Genomic DNA, 8,417 nt, shown 5'->3' on the forward strand with positions numbered 1-8,417 from the left:
AAGAGCCTTTGTGGTTTTTATTGTGATCTATTAACGTTCTCCAAGATCACTGGAGAGAATCAGAAAAACACCATGTCTTATCCCCAATCATAATCTGAGAGAAATGGTGAGATATTCGTCCTGAATTAAATTTTACCTCCTCTTCCTGGTACTCTAATTCTGTTTAGTGTGCGGTTTTATGAAGCTAACATAACATGTAGGCTTGAGGTTTTTTATATTTCCTGTCATTTGTCTAGAACAGCACTTTCAAATCTTTAAACCTTTCCTTGCATCAAATCAAGCACACAAACAAGATATCTTTTCTTCTTTATTCATATAATGTCATCTAGACCTTAAAAGTGACCTAGATGTTAATTATCCACAATGTTACTGGTAGTATTTTCCTCCTTGTTGTGCCACCATCTAAGGCAGCCCTCAGATGTATAAATTTCACTAGATGTGATCATGCTTATGGCATATAAGGGAACTGGAAACTAAAACATACAAAGAGAGGTTGCAGGAACTGGCCATGGCTAGTCTAGCAAAGAGAAGAACCAGGGGAGACATGATAGCAGTGTTCCAATACTGAGGGGCTGCCACAGAGAGGAGGGGGTCAGGCTGTTTTCCAAAGCACCAGAGGGCCAGACAGGAAATAACAGATGGAAGCTGAGAGATTCAACCTGGAAATAAGGAGGAACTTTCTGACGGTGAGAGCAATCAACCAGTAGAACAGCTTGCCTGTGGAGGTTGTGAGCACACCAACACTTGAGACTTTCAAGGGGAGTCTAGACTGCCATTTGTCCGAAGTGGTGTAAGGTCTCCTACTTGGGCAGAGGCAGGGGGGTTATGTATGTATGTATGTACTTACTTACTTACTTACTTACTTACTTACTTACTTACTTACTTACTTATTTATTTCACTTTTATGCCGCCCCTCTCCGAGGACTCAGGGCAGCTTTCAAGATATAAAAATAACAATATATAACATCCTGAAACCAATCAATAATTAATCATCTACAAACCCAAAGACCGTAAAAACACTCGTATCCATTCAATCCACTAACTCACCTAACTTTCATTGGCCAGGGGCAGAGGTCTAACAGTCCCAAGCCCGGAGACATAAATGAGTCTTGAGACTCTTACGGAAGGCAAGGAGGGTGGGGGCAGTGCGAATCTCCAGGGAGAGCTGGGGCCGCCACAGAGAAGCCTCTTCCCCTAGGCCCCACCAAGCGACCTTGTCTAGTTGACGGGACCTGGAGAAGGCCGACTCTGTGGGACCTCTGTGGGACCTGACCGCCAGTCGCAGGGACTCATGCAGCAGAAGGCGGTCCCGCAGGTATTCTGGTCCAATGCCATGTAGGGCTTTATAGGTCATGACCAACACTTTAAATTGAGTCCAGAAACCAATTGGCAGCCAGTGTAGATGACTTGCAAGGTCCCTTGCAATTCAAATAAATACTGTGCATACGTACGTACGTACGTACGTACATACATACATACATACATACATACATACATACATACATACATAGATATAATATGCTAGAGTTGGTTGACTGTTCTGCCCTGAAAGAATATAACAGTGGCAGAATAAGGATTATTAATCGGGACAGCAAATTTTATACTGATGCAGTTTTATGTGGAGAGCACTTGAAGGGAAGAATAGTAGATGTGGATCAAATGATCAGTGGAACAAGGAGTTAATGGATTACATCAATTTGGAAGAAATGCAAAGAAGTCATCACACAAATAAGCTAAGGCAGCAAACATTTCTTTAACGCCTCAATGTCATCTAGTGGTCATCCAGGGTTTTGCAGCCCATATATGATAGATGTACAGTACTTTGAACCATATAATGTCGCTTGAAGTGTAGATCCAATTTCAGACAACCAGAAGGGTTATGAACCAGTTTGCCTGGCTATTCACCTGCTCTCAGGTTGAGGGTGGGAACAATGAAAGAGCTAGGAATTGTAATTCAGCAACACTGATAAGATCACGGATTCCCTTGTCCTACTGGTAGGAAAATTATGTGTTTTATATATAGCAGGCTCTAAATTCAGTTGCTAATGCCTTGAGGTACTGCTAGAAAGAGCATCTGAACCCCTGGGGAACTGTGGCGAAGACAATGTCCTACTGAGATGAGTGGCATTTTTGTTACTGTCTTTTTATGGTCCTGGGACATCTGGCAAACTTACCATGAAAGAATTTTAACCTGCATTCTGTGAAGAAGAAATTTAAAAAAACCACCAAATGAAGTCCTTCACAATCACACAGTATATCATGAATCAGTTAAGCTATCAGTTCTTTATTATAAGGTCGGCAGGTTCTGTCTCATAAAACTGAACCAACCCAGTGCAGCCGTGTGGGTTGGAACCAGCAGCATTAAACCTGATGCTGTTACCCTCCTCATTTATGTTTCTGTCTTCCTTAGCTATAAATGAAGTATAAATTACTCCTGCCTTAGGCAGGTGGTTGGACCAGAAAAATCTCAAAGGACCTTTCCAGCCCTATGATTCTGATAGCAATCAGGAATAGTTCTATTGCGATTAATCCTCTTGCAACCCCTGCTGGCAAGGAAATGTACCGGTAGTTCCTGAGTTACAGTACTTGTCTTCTTTCCACGGCTGGCATTTTCATACTTCAAAAGCCTTCTCCACAACACACACGCCCTGTTCTTCCTTATTTTCACTATTTTCCATAGCTATTTAGTGAGAAAATTGCTTTAGGATCTGATCTTTCAGCATAAAATGTGGTTCTGTGACTACTGAGTAACACTGTTTCCAACCAAGAAAGTTTGCATTCCTAAACTCTGATATCAGTTTTTCTTTAGACTCAAAATTCAGATAAGCATGCCAAACAAAAGTGTACTATTCTCCCTTTTCCAAACCAATAATTAAATACAGTGGTACCTCTACTTAAGAACGCCTCTACTTAAGAACCTTTTTAGATAAGAACCGGGTGTTCAAGATTTTTTTGCCTCTTCTTAAGAAACATTTTCTACTTAAGAACCCGGGCCTGGAAATGTTTCCCAGGAAATTTGAGAGCAGCATGAAAGAGCAGTGACTGTCCTCCTCCTCTTCTTCCTCCTCCTTTTCCCACCCAAATTCCGAGCTTTTTTTCCTTTCCTAATGGTTTTGCACGCATTATTTATTTTTACATTGATTCCTATGGGGAAAATTGCTTCTACTTACAAACTTTTCTACTTAAGAACCTGGTCACCTGGAACAAATTAAAATCTTAAATAGAGGTACCACTGTACTAGCTTCTCTTCCAAAATATCTTCAGCCATAAGAAACAGGTGGAACTTATATTAAAAATAAACATCTTAATAAAATTGGTTAAGATTTCTGTGTAACCTGTTTTATGTTCTTCTATCTATTTCTCTATGTATTTCATATATTATTACGGAACAAATTCTTCTAAATCCTGTGTTTTTCCCTAGTTTTTGCAGTCCTGCAATCCTAACAGAGGTATTACCATTTTCACTTAATGTTTAAGTAGTTAGAATGTTTATATTCAGCAGAATGTCATCATTGTTGTTTCACTCTTGATTTCAGCAGCATTTTACAATACAATATAACCACACAAATTATTTCCATCTCAGTGTAGTTCAGCCTTAGAATGTATAAAATTTTTGTGAATGTCCTGGGTGCCAATCCTGGCTTCAAGGAAAAGAAAAGAGCATCTGAATGAGAAAGAACAAAAGATCTGGATCCTGACAGAATCTCTCCCCATTCCTTCACCGTTAAAGGCACCTGGTTACTTGTTTTTATTTTTAGCTGCCAAAAGCATTTTTTTGTTTGCCCAACATGCCTTTGACACCTTCAAGTTCATCTCTCAGGAGTATTAAGCAGCTTAGTCTTCTAAAGACAGCTGTATACCAAACACTGCCCCACCAGGAAAGGTTTGGTGATTAGCAAGACAGAAATAGAAATACATTGATGTAGGCTAATTTACAGGGTGTTGGGAAGAAGGGAGATCCCATAGACACAGTATGCAAGAAGATATGTTTCCCGCACACAACTAGAGTACAAGATTCAAGACATGGTCCCCAGAATCTTTGCAACATCCTTGCTTGGTGAATGTATACATACTGTACACAAAATTGAATTTGTAAAATTATTGGGGCTTTTTTTACGCTTAGGCCCCTGGTGATGAGAATGTTTGCTAGAACAATTCTTGAATACAGCTCACCTGTCTGAAGCCCACACTGTATATCGGACATTAATACAATAGAGAGAGTCCAGAAATATTTAACAAGAAGAATCCTCCACTCCTCTGCTCGCAATAGAATACCTTATTCCACCAAATTCTGGACTTAGATAGTTTAGAGCTACATCGCCTTCGATCTGATCTAAATGTAGTTCGTAAAATCATCTGTCACAATGTCCTACCTGTCAATGAATACTTCAGCTTCAACTGCAACAATACATGAGCACACAATGGATTCAAACTCAATGTAAACCACTCAAAACTCAAGTGCAGAAAATACGACTTCAGCAACAGAGTGATCAATGCCTGGAATGCACTGACTCTGTGGTTTCTTCCCCAAAACCCAGAAACTTTAGCGTTAGACTGTCTACAGTCGACCTCACCCCATTCCTAAGAGGTCTGTAAGGGGTGTGCATAAGCGCAACATCGTGCTTACTATCCCTATCCTACTGTTCTATTGTCCAAATTTAACTGTAGCTACTTTGTTTATGTTTATATCAATACCTGCTATATTGTATGGGTTTTAGATAGATGGATGGATGGATGGATGGATGGATGGATGGATGGATGGATGGATGGATGATAGGTAGGTAGATAGATAGATAGATAGATAGATAGATAGATAGATAGATAGATAGATGGATGGATGGATGGATGGATGGATGGATGGATGGATGATAGGTAGGTAGATAGACAGACAGATAGATAGACTTTGTATTTTCCCCTCCATCTCCATATACACATTCTTGATGAATAATTGTGCAGGATTGTTACCAGCAAAATCCAGTACAGTATATGGAAAGCAATTAACCTGGTGCGCTCCTGTTGTTTTGGATCACAGCATGATTTCATGTCCAGTCAGAGAAACATGAAGAATGTGCTGGATAATTTGCAAGTCAAATTTGCAAGCCAGCATTGTTTTTGAAGCTCAGTTTATTTTCCTCGCTGGAGCTTTCACTGTGTTTTGTGATGCCCAACCTATTTATTTGCAACATCATAGAATACTTCTACTTTCACATTTCAACCCAGAATATAACCTAGACTTTAACAGAGAGGTCGTTGTGTCATTTTGCCACTTGTCTACATGCCTGCCGGCCTGCCTGCCTCTTTGGATGGTCATGGATAAAGAATGGGGTTTCTTAGATGAAATGACCAGAATAAGCTGGGGGGACTCTAACTTTGGGGGATGTAGCAGATGAAGACAATGACATCCTTAGGGGTCTGACAAACAAGTGGACTACCCATTTCAAAGCAGGTCGTAGAATGCGTAGAGCACTTTCTCTGCTGCATATCATCTTTTATTTACTATTCATTCATTTATTTATTTGTTATTTTATTAATTGGATTTATATGCTGCCCCTCTCCGAGGACTCAGGGCAGTTTACAACATATAAAAGGAACAATGTGAACATACTAATCTAATTTAAATTAAAACTAATTAATCTAAAACCCCCAATAATATTAAAATCAATCATTACTATTCACACAACAAACATACATAACATCCGTCGGTCAGGGGGCAAGAGTCTAATAGCACCAAGCCTGGCAGCATAGATGAGTCTTAAGATCCTTGAGGAAGGCGAGGAGGGTGGGGGCAGTGAGAATTTCTGGGGGGCCAGAGCCCCCACAGAGGGCCAGAGCCCCCACAGAGAAGATTCTTCCCCTAGGCCCTGCCAGGTGACAGTTGTCTAGTTGACGGGACCTGGAGAAGGCTGACTGTCGGACCTGACCAGTCACTAGGACTCATACAACAGAAGGCGGTGCCACAAGTAATCTGGTCCGGTTAGGGCTTTGTAGGACTTTATAGGTCATAACCAACACTTTGAATTGCATCCGAAAACTAATCGGCAGCCAATGCAGTCCACTGAGCGCTGGAGAAACATGAGCATGCCTGGTAAGGCGCATGACCACTCACACAGCTGCATTTTGCACAATTTGCAGTTTCTGAATACTCTTCAAAGGTAGCCCCATGTAGAGAGCATTGCAGTAGTCGAACCTCGAGGTGATAAGGGCATGAGTGACTGTGAGTAAAGACTCTCTGTCCTAATAGGGCCACAACTGGTGCACCAAGCGAACCTGGGCAAATGCCCTCCTCGCCACAGCCGAAAGATGATATTCCAAACTCAGCTGTGGATCGAGGAGGATGCCCAAGTTGTTGACCCTCTCTGAGGGGGTCAAAAGTTCCCCCTCCCAGAGTAATGGATCAGTGATTTTCAACCTTTTTTGAGCTGCAGCACATTTTTTACGTTTACAAAATCCTGGGGCACACCACCAACCAAAATGAAAATGAAACTCTAACGCAGTACATACTATACATATAGTTAATAATATAGTTTCTAAATGTATTTATACTCACTTAGTGTGAAACCTGGTTCTGTTTCAATGAACACAAAAGGGATATCCTGGCAGGAATGGTAGTTTGGGGACCCATGTTTAATTTCCCCACGGGACACCTGACCATGTCTCACAGCACACTAGTGTGCCGTGGCACACTGGTTGAAAAACACTGTAATGGGTGGACAGACGGAAGTGTCCTTTGGGAGGCAAAACCCACAGCCACTCCATCTTGTCTGGGTTGAGTCTGACCTGTTAACATCCATCCAAACCCTAACAGCTTCCAGATACCAGCACATTACTTCCACTGCTTCACTGAGTGGGCACAGGATGGAGATGTATAGCTGAGTATCATCAGCATACTGATGATAACTCACCCCATGTCCTTGGATGATCGCATTCAGTGGTTTCATGTAGATATTAAACAGCAGGGAGGAGTGGACTGACTCGTGAAGAACCCCACAAGGGAGGGTCCTAGAAGTCAACCTCTGACCCCCTGCTAACACCGACTGTGACTGACCGGAGAGGTGGGAGGTAAACCACAATAAAACGGTGCCCCCTGCTCCTAAACCTCCAGCAAGCACAGAAAGATACCATGGTCGATGGTATCAAAAGCCATTGAGAGGTCAAGGAGCATCAGGATAGAGAATAAACCCCTGTCCCGGGTCCACCAGAGATCATCCATCAGTGTGACTACAGCATTTCCGTGCTTTAGCTGGGCCTGAATTGGCTTCATCCAAGGACCATTGGAGCTGGAGCAACACCACCTTCTCAACAACCTTCCTAATGAAGGGAAGGTTGGGGACAGGATGATAGTTGTTAAATACAGCTGGATCCAGGGAAGGCTTTTTGAGGAAGAGGTGCACAATTGCCTCCTTGTAGGGAGCTGGAAAGGACCCCTCCCTCAAAGAAGCATTGACAATCTCTTGAACCCAGCCCCATGTCACCTCCCTGCTGGCTAAAAGCCAGGAGGGACATAGGTCCAACAAGCAAGTGGCGGAGCTCACAGCTCCCAAGGCCTTGTCCACTTCGTCATACATTACCAGATCAAACTGCTCCCACACTACAGGATAAGATGAGCACCATCACCTCGACTGATACATTGTCAGCTGACACTGCATTCCAGCTGGAGTCAAGATCTGTCTGGTCTGAGAAATTTTATCTGGGAAAAACTTATTAAAATCCTCAGCACTACCCTGCAAGGGTTCATCAAACCTCCCCCCTCTAATTAAGAAGGGAGTGAGTCATCCTAAACAGGGAGGTTGCGTGGGATTTTGCAGATGCAATCAAGGCGACATGATACACGCATCTTGTCACCCTGAGTGCCGCTTTGTAAGTCTCCATATGAGTTTTTACAAGTGTTCGGTCAGATTCAGATTTACTTTTCCTCCAGTGCTTCTCTAGACATCTCTTCTGGTGTTTCATTCCCTGGAGTTCCTCAGTGAACCATGGAGATCTCCAGGGTCTACTACCACAAAGAGGTACCCCCGGTCCATGGACCAGCACTGGTTCACAGCATGCCAGAAACTGGGCCATGCAAACCAGCCATGCCCCATCTGTGGGATGCAGGCAGCACATGGTCCACGGAAAAACCTCTCTCCACAGAACTGGACCCTGGTGCCCAAAAGGTTGAGGGCCACTGGGCTATAGCAAGGCATTTCTGAACACGTCACCTGCAGGTGCTAAGTCAGATTTGAAGGCATAGAGGAGGAAAAGGAGGTTTTCATCCTCTCATTATGGCTTATCATGGTGATGTAGTGAGGCTAGATTGTAGATTGCTTAGTTTCGTCTTGGCAAGGCGTTTGAATCCAGCCGTTGTGCTGAATTTATAGCCTTGTGCAGGGGTAGGCAAAGTTGGCTCTTCTATGACTTGTGTACTTCAATTCCCAGAA

Source organism: Erythrolamprus reginae, chromosome 2 (assembly GCF_031021105.1).
Source record: "Erythrolamprus reginae isolate rEryReg1 chromosome 2, rEryReg1.hap1, whole genome shotgun sequence".
Lineage (NCBI taxonomy): Eukaryota > Metazoa > Chordata > Lepidosauria > Squamata > Dipsadidae > Erythrolamprus > Erythrolamprus reginae.